Genomic DNA, 22,409 nt, shown 5'->3' with positions numbered 1-22,409 from the left:
TATGCAATTAGTCACTGATTTTGGGTCCCGCTGCGGTCTGAACGCTTCGAGAACCCCGGGGTCCGGTTACGGGGAATTCGTCAAAACTCGCAGTTTTGGCCTATACCGGCCAATTTTGTATGCTATTAGTCATTGATTTTGGGTCCTGCTGCGATCCGAACGTTTTGGGAATCCCGTGGTCTGGTTACGGGGAACTCGTAAAAACTCGCAGTTTTGGCCTATTCCAGCCAGTTTTGTATGCTATTAGTCACTGATTTTGGCTCCCGCTGTGATCCAAACGTTTCTTGACCCTCGTGGTCCGGTTATGGGGAACTCGTCAAAACTCACAGTTTTGGCGTATTCTGGCTAGTTCTGTATGCTATTCCTCACTTATTTCGGATCCCGCTGCGATCCGAACGTTTCGGAAACCCCGAGGTCTAGTTACGGGGAACTGGTCAAAACTCGCAGTTTTGGCCTATTTTGGGCACATGTGTATGCTATTAGTCACTGATTTTGGGTCCTCCTGCAATCCAAACGTTTTGGGAACCCCCGGGTCCAGTTACGCAAAACTCGTCAAAACTCGAAGTTTTGGCCTATTTTGGCCAGTTTTCTATGCAATTAGTCACTGATATTGGGTCCCGCTGTAATCCGGATGTTTTCGAAACATCGGGGTCCGGTTACAGGGAACTCGTCAAAACTCGCACTTTTGGCCTATTCTGGGTAGTTCTGCAAGCTATTGCTCACTGATTTTGGATCCCGCTGCGATCCGAACGTTTTGGGAACCCCGGGGTCCGGTTACGGGAACTCATCAAAACTCGCAGTTTTGGCGTACTCCAGCCAGTTTTGTACGCTATTAGTCACTGATTTTGGGTCCCGCTGTGATCAGAACGTTTTGGCATCGAACCCCTTTGTCCGATTACAGGAACTCGTCAAAACTCGCAGTTTTTGCCAACTCCGGCCAATCTTGTAAGCTATTACACACTGATTTTGGGTCCCGTTGTGATCCGGACGTTTCGGGAACTACGGGGTCCGGTTAGGGGGAACTCGCCAAAACTCGAAGTTTTGGCCTATTCCGACTAGTTTTGTATGCTATTAGTCACTGATTTTGGGTCCCATTGTGATTTGAATGCTTCGGGAACCCTAGGGTCCGGTTACGGGGAACTCGTCAAAACTCACAGTTTTGGCCTATTCGGGCCAGTTTTGTATCCTATTAGTCACGGATTTTGGGTCCTGCCGCGATCCGAACGTTTTGGGAACCTCGGGGTCCGGTTATGGGGAACTCGTCAAAACTCGCAGATTTGGCCTATTTCGGACAGTTTTTTATGCTATTAGTCACTGATTTTTCGTCCCGGTGTGATCCGAATATTTCCGGAACCTCGGGGTCCGGTTACGAGGAACTCGTCAAAACTCGCAGTTTTGGCCTATTCTGGCTCGTTCTATATGCTGTTGCTTAGTGATTTTGGATCCTGCTGTGATCCGAACATTTTCGGAACCCTGGGGTCCGGTTACGGGAACTCGTCAAAACTCGTAGTTTTTGCCTACTCCGGCCAGTTTTGTATGCTATTAGTCACTAATTTTGGGGCCCGTTGTGATCTGAACGCTTCGAGAACCCCGGGGTCCGGTTCCGGGTAATTCGTCAAAACTCGCAGTTTTGGCCTATATTGGCCAGTTTTGTATGCTATTAGTCACTGATTTTGGGTCCTGCTGCGATCCGAACGTTTTGGGAACCCCGGGGTCTGGTTACGGGGAACTCTTAAAAACTCGCATTTTTGGCCTAATCCAGCCAGTTTTGTATGCTATTACTCACTGATTTTGGGTCCCGCTGTGATCCAAACGTTTCCGAACCCTCGAGGTCCGGTTATGGGGAACTCTCGCAGTTTTGTCCTATTCTGGCTAGTTCTGTATGCTATTCCTCACAGATTTTGGATCCCGCTGCGATCCGAACGTTTCGGGAACCCCGAGGTCTAGTTACGGGGAACTAGTCAAAACTCGTAGTTTTGGCCTATTTTGCCACGCTTGTATGCTATTAGCCACTGATTTTGGGTCCTCCTGCAATCCGAATATTTCGGGAACCCCGCGAACCAGTTACGCAGAACTCGTCAAAACTCGCAGTTTTGGCCTATTTTGGCCAGTTTTCTATGCAATTAGTCACAGATTTTGGGTCCCGTTGTGATCCGGATGTTTCCGGAACATCGGGGTCCAGTTACACGGAACTCGTCAAAACTCGCAGTTTTGGCCTACTCCAGCCAGTTTTGTATGCTAGTAGTCACTGATTTTGGGTCCCGCTGTGATCCGAACGTTTCGGGATTGAACCACTTGGTCCGATTACGGGAACTCGTCCAAACTCGCAGCTTTCGCCTACTCCGGCCTATTTTGTATACTATTACTCACTGATTTTGGGTCCCGGTTTGATCAGGTTGTTTCAGGAACTACGGGGTCCGGTTACGGGGAACTCGCCAAAACTCGCAGTTTTGGCCTATTCCGACCAGTTTTGTATGCTATTAGTCACTGATTTTGGGTCCCGTTGTGATCTGAATGCTTCGGGAACCCTAGGGTCCGGTTACGGGGAACTCATCAAAACTCGCAGTTTTGGCCTATTCGGGCCAGTTTTGTATGCCATTAGTCACTGACTTTGGGTCCCGCTGTGATCCGAATGATTCCGGATTCTCGGGGACCGGTTACGGGGAACTCGTCAAAACTCACAGTTTTGGCCTAATCTGGCTCGTTCTGTATGCTATTGCTCACTGATTTTGGATCCCGTTGTGATCCGAACGTTTTCTGAACCCCGGGGTCCGGTTACGGGAACTCGTCAAAACTCCCAGTTTTTGCCTACTCCAGCCAGTTTTGTATGCAATTAGTCACTGATTTTGGGTCCCGCTGCGGTCTGAACGCTTCGAGAACCCCGGGGTCCGGTTACGGGGAATTCGTCAAAACTCGCAGTTTTGGCCTATACCGGCCAGTTTTGTATGCTATTAGTCATTGATTTTGGGTCCTGCTGCGATCCGAACGTTTTGGGAATCCCGTGGTCTGGTTACGGGGAACTCGTAAAAACTCGCAGTTTTGGCCTATTCCAGCCAGTTTTGTATGCTATTAGTCACTGATTTTGGCTCCCGCTGTGATCCAAACGTTTCTTGACCCTCGTGGTCCGGTTATGGGGAACTCGTCAAAACTCACAGTTTTGGCGTATTCTGGCTAGTTCTGTATGCTATTCCTCACTTATTTCGGATCCCGCTGCGATCCGAACGTTTCGGAAACCCCGAGGTCTAGTTACGGGGAACTGGTCAAAACTCGCAGTTTTGGCCTATTTTGGGCACATGTGTATGCTATTAGTCACTGATTTTGGGTCCTCCTGCAATCCAAACGTTTTGGGAACCCCGGGGTCCAGTTACGCAAAACTCGTCAAAACTCGAAGTTTTGGCCTATTTTGGCCAGTTTTCTATGCAATTAGTCACTGATATTGGGTCCCGCTGTAATCCGGATGTTTTCGAAACATCGGGGTCCGGTTACAGGGAACTCGTCAAAACTCGCACTTTTGGCCTATTCTGGGTAGTTCTGCAAGCTATTGCTCACTGATTTTGGATCCCGCTGCGATCCGAACGTTTTGGGAACCCCGGGGTCCGGTTACGGGAACTCATCAAAACTCGCAGTTTTGGCGTACTCCAGCCAGTTTTGTACGCTATTAGTCACTGATTTTGGGTCCCGCTGTGATCAGAACGTTTTGGCATCGAACCCCTTTGTCCGATTACAGGAACTCGTCAAAACTCGCAGTTTTTGCCAACTCCGGCCAATCTTGTAAGCTATTACACACTGATTTTGGGTCCCGTTGTGATCCGGACGTTTCGGGAACTACGGGGTCCGGTTAGGGGGAACTCGCCAAAACTCGAAGTTTTGGCCTATTCCGACTAGTTTTGTATGCTATTAGTCACTGATTTTGGGTCCCATTGTGATTTGAATGCTTCGGGAACCCTAGGGTCCGGTTACGGGGAACTCGTCAAAACTCACAGTTTTGGCCTATTCGGGCCAGTTTTGTATCCTATTAGTCACGGATTTTGGGTCCTGCCGCGATCCGAACGTTTTGGGAACCTCGGGGTCCGGTTATGGGGAACTCGTCAAAACTCGCAGATTTGGCCTATTTCGGACAGTTTTTTATGCTATTAGTCACTGATTTTTCGTCCCGGTGTGATCCGAATATTTCCGGAACCTCGGGGTCCGGTTACGAGGAACTCGTCAAAACTCGCAGTTTTGGCCTATTCTGGCTCGTTCTATATGCTGTTGCTTAGTGATTTTGGATCCTGCTGTGATCCGAACATTTTCGGAACCCTGGGGTCCGGTTACGGGAACTCGTCAAAACTCGTAGTTTTTGCCTACTCCGGCCAGTTTTGTATGCTATTAGTCACTAATTTTGGGGCCCGTTGTGATCTGAACGCTTCGAGAACCCCGGGGTCCGGTTCCGGGTAATTCGTCAAAACTCGCAGTTTTGGCCTATATTGGCCAGTTTTGTATGCTATTAGTCACTGATTTTGGGTCCTGCTGCGATCCGAACGTTTTGGGAACCCCGGGGTCTGGTTACGGGGAACTCTTAAAAACTCGCATTTTTGGCCTAATCCAGCCAGTTTTGTATGCTATTACTCACTGATTTTGGGTCCCGCTGTGATCCAAACGTTTCCGAACCCTCGAGGTCCGGTTATGGGGAACTCTCGCAGTTTTGTCCTATTCTGGCTAGTTCTGTATGCTATTCCTCACTGATTTTGGATCCCGCTGCGATCCGAACGTTTCGGGAACCCCGAGGTCTAGTTACGGGGAACTAGTCAAAACTCGTAGTTTTGGCCTATTTTGCCACGTTTGTATGCTATTAGCCACTGATTTTGGGTCCTCCTGCAATCCGAATATTTCGGGAACCCCGCGAACCAGTTACGCAGAACTCGTCAAAACTCGCAGTTTTGGCCTATTTTGGCCAGTTTTCTATGCAATTAGTCACAGATTTTGGGTCCCGTTGTGATCCGGATGTTTCCGGAACATCGGGGTCCAGTTACACGGAACTCGTCAAAACTCGCAGTTTTGGCCTACTCCAGCCAGTTTTGTATGCTAGTAGTCACTGATTTTGGGTCCCGCTGTGATCCGAACGTTTCGGGATTGAACCACTTGGTCCGATTACGGGAACTCGTCCAAACTCGCAGCTTTCGCCTACTCCGGCCTATTTTGTATACTATTACTCACTGATTTTGGGTCCCGGTTTGATCAGGTTGTTTCAGGAACTACGGGGTCCGGTTACGGGGAACTCGCCAAAACTCGCAGTTTTGGCCTATTCCGACCAGTTTTGTATGCTATTAGTCACTGATTTTGGGTCCCGTTGTGATCTGAATGCTTCGGGAACCCTAGGGTCCGGTTACGGGGAACTCATCAAAACTCGCAGTTTTGGCCTATTCGGGCCAGTTTTGTATGCCATTAGTCACTGACTTTGGGTCCCGCTGTGATCCGAATGATTCCGGATTCTCGGGGACCGGTTACGGGGAACTCGTCAAAACTCACAGTTTTGGCCTAATCTGGCTCGTTCTGTATGCTATTGCTCACTGATTTTGGATCCCGTTGTGATCCGAACGTTTTCTGAACCCCGGGGTCCGGTTACGGGAACTCGTCAAAACTCCCAGTTTTTGCCTACTCCAGCCAGTTTTGTATGCAATTAGTCACTGATTTTGGGTCCCGCTGCGGTCTGAACGCTTCGAGAACCCCGGGGTCCGGTTACGGGGAATTCGTCAAAACTCGCAGTTTTGGCCTATACCGGCCAGTTTTGTATGCTATTAGTCATTGATTTTGGGTCCTGCTGCGATCCGAACGTTTTGGGAATCCCGTGGTCTGGTTACGGGGAACTCGTAAAAACTCGCAGTTTTGGCCTATTCCAGCCAGTTTTGTATGCTATTAGTCACTGATTTTGGCTCCCGCTGTGATCCAAACGTTTCTTGACCCTCGTGGTCCGGTTATGGGGAACTCGTCAAAACTCACAGTTTTGGCGTATTCTGGCTAGTTCTGTATGCTATTCCTCACTTATTTCGGATCCCGCTGCGATCCGAACGTTTCGGAAACCCCGAGGTCTAGTTACGGGGAACTGGTCAAAACTCGCAGTTTTGGCCTATTTTGGGCACATGTGTATGCTATTAGTCACTGATTTTGGGTCCTCCTGCAATCCAAACGTTTTGGGAACCCCGGGGTCCAGTTACGCAAAACTCGTCAAAACTCGAAGTTTTGGCCTATTTTGGCCAGTTTTCTATGCAATTAGTCACTGATATTGGGTCCCGCTGTAATCCGGATGTTTTCGAAACATCGGGGTCCGGTTACAGGGAACTCGTCAAAACTCGCACTTTTGGCCTATTCTGGGTAGTTCTGCAAGCTATTGCTCACTGATTTTGGATCCCGCTGCGATCCGAACGTTTTGGGAACCCCGGGGTCCGGTTACGGGAACTCATCAAAACTCGCAGTTTTGGCGTACTCCAGCCAGTTTTGTACGCTATTAGTCACTGATTTTGGGTCCCGCTGTGATCAGAACGTTTTGGCATCGAACCCCTTTGTCCGATTACAGGAACTCGTCAAAACTCGCAGTTTTTGCCAACTCCGGCCAATCTTGTAAGCTATTACACACTGATTTTGGGTCCCGTTGTGATCCGGACGTTTCGGGAACTACGGGGTCCGGTTAGGGGGAACTCGCCAAAACTCGAAGTTTTGGCCTATTCCGACTAGTTTTGTATGCTATTAGTCACTGATTTTGGGTCCCATTGTGATTTGAATGCTTCGGGAACCCTAGGGTCCGGTTACGGGGAACTCGTCAAAACTCACAGTTTTGGCCTATTCGGGCCAGTTTTGTATCCTATTAGTCACGGATTTTGGGTCCTGCCGCGATCCGAACGTTTTGGGAACCTCGGGGTCCGGTTATGGGGAACTCGTCAAAACTCGCAGATTTGGCCTATTTCGGACAGTTTTGTATGCTATTAGTCACTGATTTTTCGTCCCGGTGTGATCCGAATATTTTCCGGAACCTCGGGGTCCGGTTACGAGGAACTCGTCAAAACTCGCAGTTTTGGCCTATTCTGGCTCGTTCTATATGCTGTTGCTTAGTGATTTTGGATCCTGCTGTGATCCGAACATTTTCGGAACCCTGGGGTCCGGTTACGGGAACTCGTCAAAACTCGTAGTTTTTGCCTACTCCGGCCAGTTTTGTATGCTATTAGTCACTAATTTTGGGGCCCGTTGTGATCTGAACGCTTCGAGAACCCCGGGGTCCGGTTCCGGGTAATTCGTCAAAACTCGCAGTTTTGGCCTATATTGGCCAGTTTTGTATGCTATTAGTCACTGATTTTGGGTCCTGCTGCGATCCGAACGTTTTGGGAACCCCGGGGTCTGGTTACGGGGAACTCTTAAAAACTCGCATTTTTGGCCTAATCCAGCCAGTTTTGTATGCTATTACTCACTGATTTTGGGTCCCGCTGTGATCCAAACGTTTCCGAACCCTCGAGGTCCGGTTATGGGGAACTCTCGCAGTTTTGTCCTATTCTGGCTAGTTCTGTATGCTATTCCTCACTGATTTTGGATCCCGCTGCGATCCGAACGTTTCGGGAACCCCGAGGTCTAGTTACGGGGAACTAGTCAAAACTCGTAGTTTTGGCCTATTTTGCCACGTTTGTATGCTATTAGCCACTGATTTTGGGTCCTCCTGCAATCCGAATATTTCGGGAACCCCGCGAACCAGTTACGCAGAACTCGTCAAAACTCGCAGTTTTGGCCTATTTTGGCCAGTTTTCTATGCAATTAGTCACAGATTTTGGGTCCCGTTGTGATCCGGATGTTTCCGGAACATCGGGGTCCAGTTACACGGAACTCGTCAAAACTCGCAGTTTTGGCCTACTCCAGCCAGTTTTGTATGCTAGTAGTCACTGATTTTGGGTCCCGCTGTGATCCGAACGTTTCGGGATTGAACCACTTGGTCCGATTACGGGAACTCGTCCAAACTCGCAGCTTTCGCCTACTCCGGCCTATTTTGTATACTATTACGCACTGATTTTGGGTCCCGGTTTGATCAGGTTGTTTCAGGAACTACGGGGTCCGGTTACGGGGAACTCGCCAAAACTCGCAGTTTTGGCCTATTCCGACCAGTTTTGTATGCTATTAGTCACTGATTTTGGGTCCCGCTGCGGTCTGAACGCTTCGAGAACCCCGGGGTCCGGTTACGGGGAATTCGTCAAAACTCGCAGTTTTGGGCCTATACCGGCCAGTTTTGTATGCTATTAGTCATTGATTTTGGTCCTGCTGCGATCCGAACGTTTTGGGAATCCCGTGGTCTGGTTACGTGGGAACTCGTAAAAACTCGCAGTTTTGGCCTATTCCAGCCAGTTTTGTATGCTATTAGTCACTGATTTTGGCTCCCGCTGTGATCCAAACGTTTCTTGACCCTCGTGGTCCGGTTATGGGGAACTCGTCAAAACTCACAGTTTTGGCGTATTCTGGCTAGTTCTGTATGCTATTCCTCACTTATTTCGGATCCCGCTGCGATCCGAACGTTTCGGAAACCCCGAGGTCTAGTTACGGGGAACTGGTCAAAACTCGCAGTTTTGGCCTATTTTGGGCACATGTGTATGCTATTAGTCACTGATTTTGGGTCCTCCTGCAATCCCAAACGTTTTGGGAACCCCGGGGTCCAGTTACGCAAAACTCGTCAAAACTCGAAGTTTTGCGCCTATTTTGGCCAGTTTTCTATGCAATTAGTCACTGATATTGGGTCCCGCTGTAATCCGGATGTTTTCGAAACATCGGGGTCCGTTACAGGGAACTCGTCAAAAACTCGCACTTTTGGCCTATTCTGGGTAGTTCTGCAAGCTATTGCTCACTGATTTTGGATCCCGCTGCGATCCGAACGTTTTGGGAACCCCGGGGTCCGGTTACGGGAACTCATCAAAACTCGCAGTTTTGGCGTACTCCAGCCAGTTTTGTACGCTATTAGTCACTGATTTTGGGTCCCGCTGTGATCAGAACGTTTTGGCATCGAACCCCTTTGTCCGATTACAGGAACTCGTCAAACTCGCAGTTTTTGCCAACTCCGGCCAATCTTGTAAGCTATTACACACTGATTTTGGGTCCCGTTGTGATCCGGACGTTTCGGGAACTACGGGGGTCCGGTTAGGGGGAACTCGCCAAAACTCGAAGTTTTGGCCTATTCCGACTAGTTTTGTATGCTATTAGTCACTGATTTTGGGTCCCATTGTGATTTGAATGCTTCGGGAACCCTAGGGTCCGGTTACGGGGAACTCGACAAAACTCACAGTTTTGGCCTATTCGGGCCAGTTTTGTATCCTATTAGTCACGGATTTTGGGTCCTGCCGCGATCCGAACGTTTTGGGAACCTCGGGGTCCGGTTATGGGGAACTCGTCAAAACTCGCAGATTTGGCCTATTTCGGACAGTTTTGTATGCTATTAGTCACTGATTTTTCGTCCCGGTGTGATCCGAATATTACCGGAACCTCGGGGTCCGGTTACGAGGAACTCGTCAAAACTCGCAGTTTTGGCCTATTCTGGCTCGTTCTATATGCTGTTGCTTAGTGATTTTGGATCCTGCTGTGATCCGAACATTTTCGGAACCCTGGGGGTCCGGTTACGGGAACTCGTCAAAACTCGTAGTTTTTTGCCTACTCCGGCCAGTTTGTATGCTATTAGTCACTAATTTTGGGGCCCGTTGTGATCTGAACGCTTCGAGAACCCGGGGGTCCCGGTTCCGGGTAATTCGTCAAAACTCGCAGTTTTGGCCTATATTGGCCAGTTTTGTATGCTATTAGTCACTGATTTTGGGTCCTGCTGCGATCCGAACGTTTTGGGAACCCCGGGGTCTGGTTACGGGGAACTCTTAAAAACTCGCATTTTTGGCCTAATCCAGCCAGTTTTGTATGCTATTACTCACTGATTTTGGGTCCCGCTGTGATCCAAACGTTTCCGAACCTCGAGGTCCGGTTATGGGGAACTCTCGCAGTTTTGTCCTATTCTGGCTAGTTCTGTATGCTATTCCTCACTGATTTTGGATCCCGCTGCGATCCGAACGTTTCGGGAACCCGAGGTCTAGTTACGGGGAACTAGTCAAAACTCGTAGTTTTGGCCTATTTTGCCACGTTTGTATGCTATTAGCCACTGATTTTGGGTCCTCCTGCAATCCGAATATTTCGGGAACCCCGCGAACCAGTTACGCAGAACTCGTCAAAACTCGCAGTTTTGGCCTATTTTGGCCAGTTTTCTATGCAATTAGTCACAGATTTTGGGTCCCGTTGTGATCCGGATGTTTCCGGAACATCGGGGTCCAGTTACACGGAACTCGTCAAAACTCGCAGTTTTGGCCTACTCCAGCCAGTTTTGTATGCTAGTAGTCACTGATTTTGGGTCCCGCTGTGATCCGAACGTTTCGGGATTGAACCACTTGGTCCGATTACGGGAACTCGTCCAAACTCGCAGCTTCGCCTACTCCGGCCTATTTTGTATACTATTACTCACTGATTTTGGGTCCCGGTTTGATCAGGTTGTTTCAGGAACTACGGGGTCCGGTTACGGGGAACTCGCCAAAACTCGCAGTTTTGGCCTATTCCGACCAGTTTTGTATGCTATTAGTCAATGATTTTGGGTCCCGTTGTGATCTGAATGCTTCGGGAACCCTAGGGTCCGGTTACGGGGAACTCGTCAAAACTCGCAGTTTTGGCCTATTCGGGCCAGTTTTGTATGCCATTAGTCACTGACTTTGGGTCCCGCTGTGATCCGAATGATTCCGGATTCTCGGGGTCCGGTTACGGGGAACTCGTCAAAACTCACAGTTTTGGCCTAATCTGGCTCGTTTCTGTATGCTATTGCTCACTGATTTTGGATCCCGTTGTGATCCGAACGTTTTCTGAACCCCGGGGTCCGGTTACGGGAACTCGTCAAAACTCCCAGTTTTTGCCTACTCCAGCCAGTTTTGTATGCAATTAGTCACTGATTTTGGGTCCCGCTGCGGTCTGAACGCTTCGAGAACCCCGGGGTCCGGTTACGGGGAATTCGTCAAAACTCGCAGTTTTGGCCTATACCGGCCAGTTTTGTATGCTATTAGTCATTGATTTTGGGTCCTGCTGCGATCCGAACGTTTTGGGAATCCCGTGGTCTGGTTACGGGGAACTCGTAAAAACTCGCAGTTTTGGCCTATTCCAGCCAGTTTTGTATGCTATTAGTCACTGATTTTTGGCTCCCGCTGTGATCCAAACGTTTCCGGACCCTCGTGGTCCGGTTATGGGGGAACTCGTCAAAACTCACAGTTTTGGCGTATTTCTGGCTAGTTCTGTATGCTATTCCTCACTTATTTTGGATCCCGCTGCGATCCGAACGTTTCGGAAACCCCGAGGTCTAGTTACGGGGAACTGGTCAAAAACTCGCAGTTTTGGCCTATTTTGGGCACATGTGTATGCTATTAGTCACTGATTTTGGGTCCTCCTACAATCCAAACGTTTTGGGAACCCCGGGGTCCAGTTACGCAAAACTCGTCAAAACTCGAAGTATTGGCCTATTTCGGCCAGTTTTCTATGCAATTAGTCACTGATATTGGATCCCGCTGTAATCCGGATGTTTTTGAAACATCGGGGTCCGGTTACACGGAACACGTCAAAACTCGCACTTTGGGCCTATTCTGGGTAGTTCTGCAAGCTATTGCTCACTGATGTTAGGATCCCGCTGCGATCCGAACGTTTTGGGAACCCCGGGGTCCGGTTACGGGAACTCATCAAAACTCGCAGTTTTGGCCTAGTCCAGCCAGTTTTGTACGCTATTAGTCACTGATTTCGGGTCCCGCTGTGATCAGAACGTTTCGGCATCGAACCCCTTTGTCCGATTACAGGAACTCGTCAAAACTAGCAGTTTTTGCCAACTCCGGCCAATCTTGTAAGCTATTACACACTGATTTTGGGTCCCGTTGTGATCCGGACGTTTCGGGAACTACGGGGTCCGGTTAGGGGGAACTCGCCAAAACTCGAAGTTTTGGCCTATTCCGACCAGTTTTGTATGCTATTAGTCACTGATTTTGGTCCCATTGTGATTTGAATGCTTCGGGAACCCTAGGGTCCGGTTACGGGGAACTTGTCAAAACTCACAGTTTTGGCCTATTCGGGCCAGTTTTGTATCCTATTAGTCACGGATTTTTGGGTCCTGCCGCGATCCGAACGTTTTGGGAACCTCGGGGTCCGGTTTATGGGGAACTCGTCAAAACTCGCAGATTTGGCCTATTTCGGACAGTTTTGTATGCTATTAGTCACTGATTTTTCGTCCCGCTGTGATCCGAATATTTCCGGAACCTCGGGGTCCCGGTTACGAGGAACTCGTCAAAACTCGCAGTTTTGGTCTATTCTGGCTCGTTCTATACTGCTGTTGCTTAGTGATTTTGGCTCCCGCTGTGATCCGAACATTTTCGGAACCCTGGGGTCCGGTTACGGGAACTCGTCAAAACTCGTAGTTTTTGCCTACTCCGGCCAATTTTGTATGCTATTAGTCACTAATTTTGGGGCCCGTTGTGATCTGAACGCTTCGAGAACCCCGGGGTCCGGTTCCGGGTAATTCGTCAAAACTCGCAGTTTTGGCCTATACTGGCCAGTTTTGTATGCTATTAGTCACTGATTTTTGGGTCCTGCTGCGATCCGAACGTTTTGGGAACCCCGGGGTCTGGTTACGGGGAACTCTTAAAAACTCGCAGTTTTGGCCTAATCCAGCCAGCTTTGTATGCTATTACTCACTGATTTTGGGTCCCGCTGTGATCCAAACGTTTCCGAACCCTCGGGGTCCGGTTATGGGGAACTCTCGCAGTTTTGTCCTATTCTGGCTAGTTCTGTATGCTATTCCTCACTGATTTTTGGATCCCGCTGCGATCCGAACGTTTCGGGAACCCCGAGGTCTAGTTACGGGGAACTAGTCAAAACTCGTAGTTTTGGCCTATTTTGCCACGTTTGTATGCTATTAGCCACTGATTTTGGGTCCTCCTGCAATCCGAATATTTCGGGAACCCCGCGAACCAGTTACGCAGAACTCGTCAAAACTCGCAGTTTTGGCCTATTTTGGCCAGTTTTCTATGCAATTAGTCACAGATTTTGGGTCCCGTTGTGATCCGGATGTTTCCGGAACATCGGGGTCCAGTTACAGGGAACTCGTCAAAACTCGCAGTTTTGGCCTACTCCAGCCAGTTTTGTATGCTAGTAGTCACTGATTTTGGGTCCCGCTGTGATCCGAATGTTTCGGGATTGAACCACTTGGTCCGATTACGGGAACTCGTCCAAACTCGCAGCTTTCGCCTACTCCGGCCTATTTTGTATACGATTACTCACTGATTTTGGGTCCCGGTTTGATCAGGTTGTTTCAGGAACTACGGGGTCCGGTTACGGGGAACTCGCCAAAACTCGCAGTTCTGGCCTATTCCGACCAGTTTTGTATGCTATTAGTCACTGATTTTGGGTCCCGTTGTGATCTGAATGCTTCGGGAACCCTAGGGTCCGGTTACGGGGAACTCGTCAAAACTCGCAGTTTTGGCCTATTCGGGCCAGTTTTGTATGCCATTAGTCACTGACTTTGGGTCCCGCTGTGATCCGAATGTTTCCGGATTCTCGGGGTCCGGTTACGGGGAACTCGTCAAAACTCACTGTTTTGGCCTAATCTGGCTCGTTCTGTATGCTATTGCTCACTGATTTTGGATCCCGTTGTGATCCGAACGTTTTCGGAACCCCGGGGTCCGGTTACGGGAACTCGTGAAAACTCCCAGTTTTTGCCTACTCCAGCCAGTTTTGTATGCAATTAGTCACTGATTTTGGGTCCCGCTGCGGTCTGAAGCTTCGAGAACCCCGGGGTCCGGTTACGGGGAATTCGTCAAAACTCGTAGTTTTTGGCCTATACCGGCCAGTTTTGTATGCTATTAGTCATTGATTTTGGGTCCTGCTGCGATCCGAACGTTTTGGGAATCCCGTGGTCTGGTTACGGGGAACTCGTAAAAACTCGCAGTTTTGGCCTATTCCAGCCAGTTTTGTATGCTATTAGTCACTGATTTTGGCTCCCGCTGTGATCCAAATGTTTCCGGACCCTCGTGGTCCGGTTATGGGGAACTCGTCAAAACTCACAGTTTTGGCGTATTCTGGCTAGTTCTGTATGCTATTTCTCACTTATTTTGGATCCCGCTTGCGATCCGAACGTTTCGGGAACCCCGAGGTCTAGTTACGGGGAACTGGTCAAAACTCGCAGTTTTGGCCTATTTTGGGCACATGTGTATGCTATTAGTCACTGATTTTGGGTCCTCCTGCAATCCAAACGTTTTGGGAACCCCGGGGTCCAGTTACGCAAAACTCGTCAAAACTCGAAGTATTGGCCTATTTCGGCCAGTTTTCTATGCAATTAGTCACTGATATTGGGTCCCGCTGTAATCCGGATGTTTTCGAAACATCGGGGTCGGGTTACAGGGAACTCGTCAAAACTCGCACTTTTGGCCTATTCTGGGTAGTTCTGCAAGCTATTGCTCACTGATTTTGGATCCCGCTGCGATCCGAACGTTTTGGGAACCCCGGGGTCCGGTTACGGGAACTCATCAAAACTCACAGTTTTGGCCTACTCCAGCCAGTTTTGTACGCTATTAGTCACTGATTTTGGGTCCCGCTGTGATCAGAATGTTTTGGCATCGAACCCCTTTGTCCGATTACAGGAACTCGTCAAAACTCGCAGTTTTTGCCAACTCCGGCCAATCTTGTAAGCTATTACACACTGATTTTGGGTCCCGTTGTGATCCGGACGTTTCGGGAACTACGGGGTCCGGTTAGGGGGAACTCGCCAAAACTCGAAGTTTTGGCCTATTCCGACCAGTTTTGTATGCTATTAGTCACTGATTTTGGGTCCCATTGTGATTTGAATGCTTCGGGAACCCTAGGGTCCGGTTACGGGGAACTCGTCAAAACTCACAGTTTTGGCCTATTCGGGCCAGTTTTGTATCCTATTAGTCACGGATTTTGGGTTCCTGCCGCGATCCGAACGTTTTGGAACCTCGGGGTCCGGTTATGGGGAACTCGTCAAAACTCGCAGATTTGGCCTATTTCGGACAGTTTTGTATGCTATTAGTCACTGATTTTTCGTCCCGCTGTGATCCGAATATTTCCGGAACCTCGGGGTCCGGTTACGAGGAACTCGTCAAAACTCGCAGTTTTGGTCTATTCTGGCTCGTTCTATATGCTGTTGCTTAGTGATTTTGGCTCCCGCTGTGATCCGAACATTTTCGGAACCCTGGGGTCCGGTTACGGGAACTCGTCAAAACTCGTAGTTTTTGCCTACTCCGGCCAATTTGTATGCTATTAGTCACTAATTTTGGGGCCCGTTGTGATCTGAACGCTTCGAGAACCCGGGGTCCGGTTCCGGGTAATTCGTCAAAAACTCGCAGTTTTGGCCTATACTGGCCAGTTTTGTATGCTATTAGTCACTGATTTTGGGTCCTGCTGCGATCCGAACGTTTTGGGAACCCCGGGGTCTGGTTACGGGGAACTCTTAAAAACTCGCAGTTTTGGCCTAATCCAGCCAGCTTTGTATGCTATTACTCACTGATTTTGGGTCCCGCTGTGATCCAAACGTTTCCGAACCCTCGGGGTCCGGTTATGGGGAACTCTCGCAGTTTTGTCCTATTCTGGCTAGTTCTGTATGCTATTCCTCACTGATTTTGGATCCCGCTGCGATCCGAACGTTTCGGGAACCCCGAGGTCTAGTTACGGGGAACTAGTCAAAACTCGTAGTTTTGGCCTATTTTGCCACGTTTGTATGCTATTAGCCACTGATTTTGGGTCCTCCTGCAATCCGAATATTTCGGGAACCCCGCGAACCAGTTACGCAGAACTCGTCAAAACTCGCAGTTTTGGCCTATTTTGGCCAGTTTTCCATGCAATTAGTCACAGATTTTGGGTCCCGTTGTGATTCGGATGTTTCCGGAACATCGGGGTCCAGTTACAGGGAACTCGTCAAAACTCGCAGTTTTGGCCTACTCCAGCCAGTTTTGTATGCTAGTAGTCACTGATTTTGGGTCCCGCTGTGATCCGAACGTTTCGGGATTGAACCACTTGGTCCGATTACGGGAACTCGTCCAAACTCGCAGCTTTCGCCTACTCCGGCCTATTTTGTATACTATTACTCACTGATTTTGGGTCCCGGTTTGATCAGGTTGTTTCAGGAACTACGGGGTCCGGTTACGGGGAACTCGCCAAAACTCGCAGTTTTGGCCTATTCCGACCAGTTTTGTATGCTATTAGTCACTGATTTTGGGTCCCGTTGTGATCTGAATGCTTCGGGAACCCTAGGGTCCGGTTACGGGGAACTCGTCAAAACTCGCAGTTTGGCCTATTCGGGCCAGTTTTGTATGCCATTAGTCACTGACTTTGGGTCCCGCTGTGATCCGAATGTTTCCGGATTCTCGGGGTCCGGTTACGGGGAACTCGTCAAAACTCACAGTTTTGGCCTAATCTGGCTCGTTCTGTATGCTATTGCTCACTGATTTTGGATCCCGTTGTGATCCGAACGTTTTCGGAACCCCGGGGGTCCGGTTACGGGAACTCGTCAAAACTCCCAGTTTTTTGCCTACCTCCAGCCAGTTTTGTATGCAATTAGTCACTGATTTTGGGTCCCGCTGCGGTCTGAAGCTTCGAGAACCCCGGGGTCCGGTTACGGGGAATTCGTCAAAACTCGCAGTTTTGGCCTATACCGGCCAGTTTTGTAGTGCTATTAGTCATTGATTTTGGTCCTGCTGCGATCAGAACGTTTTGGGAATCCCGTGGTCTGGTTACGGGGAACTCGTAAAAACTCGCAGTTTTGGCTATTCCAGCCAGTTTTGTATGCTATTAGTCACTGATTTGGCTCCCGCTGTGATCCAAACGTTTCCGGACCCTCGTGGTCCCGGTTATGGGGAACTCGTCAAAACTCACAGTTTTGGCGTATTCTGGCTAGTTCTGTATGCTATTCCTCACTTATTTTGGATCCCGCTGCGATCCGAACGTTTTCGGGAACCCCGAGGTCTAGTTACGGGGAACTGGTCAAAACTCGCAGTTATGGCCTATTTTGGGCACATGTGTATGCTATTAGTCACTGATTTTGGGTCCTCCTGCAATCCAAACGTTTTGGGAACCCCGGGGTCCAGTTACGCAAAACTCGTCAAAACTCGAAGTATTGGCCTATTTCGGCCAGTTTTCTATGCAATTAGTCACTGATATTGGGTCCCGCTGTAATCCGGATGTTTTCGAAACATCGGGGTCCGGTTACAGGGAACTCGTCAAAACTCGCACTTTTGGCCTATTCTGGGTAGTTCTGCAAGCTATTGCTCACTGATTTTGGATCCCGCTGCGATCCGAACGTTTTGGGAACCCCGGGGTCCGGTTACGGGAACTCATCAAAACTCACAGTTTGGCCTACTCCAGCCAGTTTTGTACGCTATTAGTCACTGATTTGGTCCCGCTGTGATCAGAATGTTTTGGCATCGAACCCCTTTGTCCGATTACAGGAACTCGTCAAAACTCGCAGTTTTTGCCAACTCCGCCAATCTTGTAAGCTATTACACACTGATTTTGGGTCCCGTTGTGATCCGGACGTTTCGGGAACTACGGGGTCCGGTTAGGGGGAACTCGCCAAAACTCGAAGTTTTGGCCTATTCCGACCAGTTTTGTATGCTATTAGTCACTGATTTTGGGTCCCATTGTGATTTGAATGCTTCGGGAACCCTAGGGTCCGGTTACGGGGAACTCGTCAAAACTCACAGTTTTGGCCTATTCGGGCCAGGTTTTGTATCCTATTAGTCACGGATTTTGGGTCCTGCCGCGATCCGAACGTTTGGGAACCTCGGGGTCCGGTTATGGGGAACTCGTCAAAACTCGCAGATTTGGCCTATTTCGGACAGTTTTGTATGCTATTAGTCACTGATTTTTCGTCCCGCTGTGATCCGAATATTTCCGGAACCTCGGGGTCCGGTTACGAGGAACTCGTCAAAACTCGCAGCTTTGGCCTATTCTGGCTCGTTCTATATGCTGTTGCTTAGTGATTTTGGCTCCCGCTGTGATCCGAACATTTTCGGAACCCTGGGGGTCCGGTTACGGGAACTCGTCAAAACTCGTAGTTTTTGCCTACTTCGGCCAGTTTTGTATGCTATTAGTCACTATTTTGGGGCCGTTGTGATCTGAACGCTTCGAGAACCCCGGGGTCCGGTTCCGGGTAATTCGTCAAAACTCGCAGTCTTGGGCCTATACTGGCCAGTTTTGTATGCTATTAGTCACTGATTTTGGGTCCTGCTAGCGATCCGAACGTTTGGGAACCCCGGGGGTCTGGTTACGGGGAACTCTTAAAAACTCGCAGTTTTGGCCTAATCCAGCCAGCTTTGTATGCTATTACTCACTGATTTTGGGTCCCGCTGTGATCCAAACGTTTCCGAACCCTCGGGGTCCGGTTATGGGGAACTCTCGCAGTTTTGTCCTATTCTGGCTAGTTCTGTATGCTATTCCTCACTGATTTTGGATCCCGCTGCGATCCGAACGTTTCGGGAACCCCGAGGTCTAGTTACGGGGAACTAGTCAAAACTCGTAGTTTTGCGCCTATTTTGCCACGTTTGTATGCTATTAGCCACTGATTTTGGGTCCTCCTGCAATCCGAATATTTCGGGAACCCCGCGAACCAGTTACGCAGAACTCGTCAAACTCGCAGTTTTGGCCTATTTTGGCCAGTTTTCTATGCAATTAGTCACAGATTTTGGGTCCCGTTGTGATCCGGATGTTTCCGGAACATCGGGGGTCCAGTTACAGGGAACTCGTCAAAACTCGCAGTTTTGGCCTACTCCAGCCAGTTTTGTATGCTAGTAGTCACTGATTTTGGGTCCCGCTGTGATCCGAACGTTTCGGGATTGAACCACTTGGTCCGATTACGGGAACTCGTCCAAACTCGCAGCTTTCGCCTACTCCGGCCTATTTTGTATACTATTACTCACTGATTTTGGGTCCCCGGTTTGATCAGGTTGTTTCAGGAACTACGGGGGTCCGGTTACGGGGAACTCGCCAAAACTCGCAGTTTTTGGCCTATTCCGACCAGTTTTGTATGCTATTAGTCACTGATTTTGGGTCCCGTTGTGATCTGAATGCTTCGGGAACCTAGGGTCCGGTTACGGGGAACTCGTCAAAACTCGCAGTTTTGGCCTATTCGGGCCAGTTTTGTATGCCATTAGTCACTGACTTTGGGTCCCGCTGTGATCCGAATGTTTCCGGATTCTCGGGTCCGGTTACGGGGAACTCGTCAAAACTCACAGTTTTGGCCTAATCTGGCTCGTTCTGTATGCTATTGCTCACTGATTTTGGATCCCGTTGTGATCCGAACGTTTCGGAAACCCCGGGGTCCGGTTACGGGAACTCGTCAAAACTCCCAGTTTTTGCCTACTCCAGCCAGATTTTGTATGCAATTAGTCACTGATTTTGGGTCCCGCTGCGGTCTGAAGCTTCGAGAACCCCGGGGTCCGGTTACGCGGGAATTCGTCAAAACTCGCAGTTTTGGCCTATACCGGCCAGTTTTGTATGCTATTAGTCATTGATTTTGGGTCCTGCTGCGATCAGAACGTTTTTGGGAATCCCGTGGTCTGGTTACGGGGAACTCGTAAAAACTCGCAGTTTTGGCCTATTCCAGCCAGTTTTGTATGCTATTAGTCACTGATTTTGGCTCCGCTGTGATCCAAACGTTTCCGGACCCTCGTGGTCCGGTTATGGGGAACTCGTCAAAACTCACAGTTTTGGCGTATTCTGGCTAGTTCTGTATGCTATTCCTCACTTATTTTTGGATCCCGCTTGCGATCCGAACGTTTCGGGAACCCCGAGGTCTAGGTTACGGGGAACTGGTCAAAACTCGCAGTTTTGGCCTATTTTGGGCACATGTGTATGCTATTAGTCACTGATTTTGGGTCCTCCTGCAATCCAAACGTTTTGGGAACCCCGGGGTCCAGTTACGCAAAACTCGTCAAAACTCGAAGTATTGGCCTATTTCGGCCAGTTTTCTATGCAATTAGTCACTGATATTGGGTCCCGCTGTAATCCGGATGTTTTCGAAACATCGGGGTCCGGTTACAGGGAACTCGTCAAAACTCGCACTTTTGGCCTATTCTGGGTAGTTCTGCAAGCTATTGCTCACTGATTTTGGATCCCGCTGCGATCCGAACGTTTTGGGAACCCCGGGGTCCGGTTACGGGAAACTCATCAAAACTCACAGTTTTGGCCTACTCCAGCCAGTTTTGTACGCTATTAGTCACTGATTTTGGGGTCCCGCTGTGATCAGAATGTTTTGGCATCGAACCCCTTTGTCCGATTACAGGAACTCGTCAAAACTCGCAGTTTTTGCCAACTCCGGCCAATCTTGTAAGCTATTACACACTGATTTTGGGTCCCGTTGTGATCCGGACGTTTCGGGAACTACGGGGTCCGGTTAGGGGGAACTCGCCAAAACTCGAAGTTTTGGCCTATTCCGACCAGTTTTGTATGCTATTAGTCACTGATTTTGGGTCCCATTGTGATTTGAATGCTTCGGGAACCCTAGGGTCCGGTTACGGGGAACTCGTCAAAACTCACAGTTTTGGCCTATTCGGGCCAGTTTTGTATCCTATTAGTCACGGATTTTGGGTCCTGCCGCGATCCGAACGTTTGGGAACCTCGGGGTCCGGTTATGGGGAACTCGTCAAAACTCGCAGATTTGGCCTATTTCGGACAGTTTTGTATGCTATTAGTCACTGATTTTTCGTCCCGCTGTGATCCGAATATTTCCGGAACCTCGGGGTCCGGTTACGAGGAACTCGTCAAAACTCGCAGTTTTGGCCTATTCTGGCTCGTTCTATATGCTGTTGCTTAGTGATTTTGGATCCCGCTGTGATCCGAACATTTTCGGAACCCTGGGGTCCGGTTACGGGAACTCGTCAAAACTCGTAGTTTTTTGCCTACTCCGGCAGTTTTGTATGCTATTAGTCACTAATTTTGGGGCCCGTTGTGATCTGAACGCTTCGAGAACCCCGGGGTCCGGTTCCGGGTAATTCGTCAAAACTCGCAGTCTTGGCCTATACTGGCCAGTTTTGTATGCTATTAGTCACTGATTTTGGGTCCTGCTGCGATCCGAACGTTTTGGGAACCCCGGGGTCTGGTTACGGGGAACTCTTAAAAACTCGCAGTTTTGGCCTAATCCAGCCAGCTTTGTATGCTATTACTCACTGATTTTGGGTCCCGCTTGTGATCCAAACGTTTCCGAACCCTCGGGGTCCGGTTATGGGGAACTCTCGCAGTTTTGTCCTATTCTGGCTAGTTCTGTATGCTATTCCTCACTGATTTTGGATCCCGCTGCGATCCGAACGTTTCGGGAACCCCGAGGTCTAGTTACGGGGGAACTAGTCAAAACTCGTAGTTTTGGCCTATTTTGCCACGTTTGTATGCTATTAGCCACTGATTTTGGGTCCTCCTGCAATCCGAATATTTCGGGAACCCCGCGAACCAGTTACGCAGAACTCGTCAAAACTCGCAGTTTTGGCCTATTTTGGCCAGTTTTCTATGCAATTAGTCACAGATTTTGGGTCCCGTTGTGATCCGGATGTTTCCGGAACATCGGGGTCCAGTTACAGGGAACTCGTCAAAACTCGCAGTTTTGGCCTACTCCAGCCAGTTTTGTATGCTAGTAGTCACTGATTTTGGGTCCCGCTGTGATCCGAACGTTTCGGGATTGAACCACTTGGTCCGATTACGGGAACTCGTCCAAAACTCGCAGCTTTCGCCTACTCCGGCCTATTTTGTATACTATTACTCACTGATTTTGGGTCCCGGTTTGATCAGGTTGTTTCAGGAACTACGGGGTCCGGTTACGGGGAACTCGCCAAAACTCGCAGTTTTGGCCTATTCCGACCAGTTTTGTATGCTATTAGTCACTGATTTTGGGTCCCGTTGTGATCTGAATGCTTCGGGAACCCTAGGGTCTGGTTACGGGGGAACTCGTCAAAACTCGCAGTTTTGGCCTATTCGGGCCAGTTTTGTATGCCATTAGTCACTGACTTTGGGTCCCGCTGTGATCCGAATGTTTCCGGATTCTCGGGGTCCGGTTACGGGGAACTCGTCAAAACTCACAGTTTTGGCCTAATCTGGCTCGTTCTGTATGCTATTGCTCACTGATTTTGGATCCCGTTGTGATCCGAACGTTTTCGGAACCCCGGGGTCCGGTTACGGGAACTCGTCAAAACTCCCAGTTTTTGCCTACTCCAGCCAGTTTTGTATGCAATTAGTCACTGATTTTGGGTCCCGCTGCGGTCTGAAGCTTCGAGAACCCCGGGGTCCGGTTACGGGGAATTCGTCAAAACTCGCAGTTTTGGCCTATACCGGCCAGTTTTGTATGCTATTAGTCA

The sequence above is a fragment of the Hordeum vulgare genome, chromosome 7H, assembly GCF_904849725.1.
Source record: "Hordeum vulgare subsp. vulgare chromosome 7H, MorexV3_pseudomolecules_assembly, whole genome shotgun sequence".
In the NCBI taxonomy this organism is placed as follows: Eukaryota; Viridiplantae; Streptophyta; class Magnoliopsida; order Poales; family Poaceae; genus Hordeum; species Hordeum vulgare.
The sequence above is the reverse complement of the archived record's forward strand: the minus strand, read 5'-3'. Positions refer to the sequence as shown.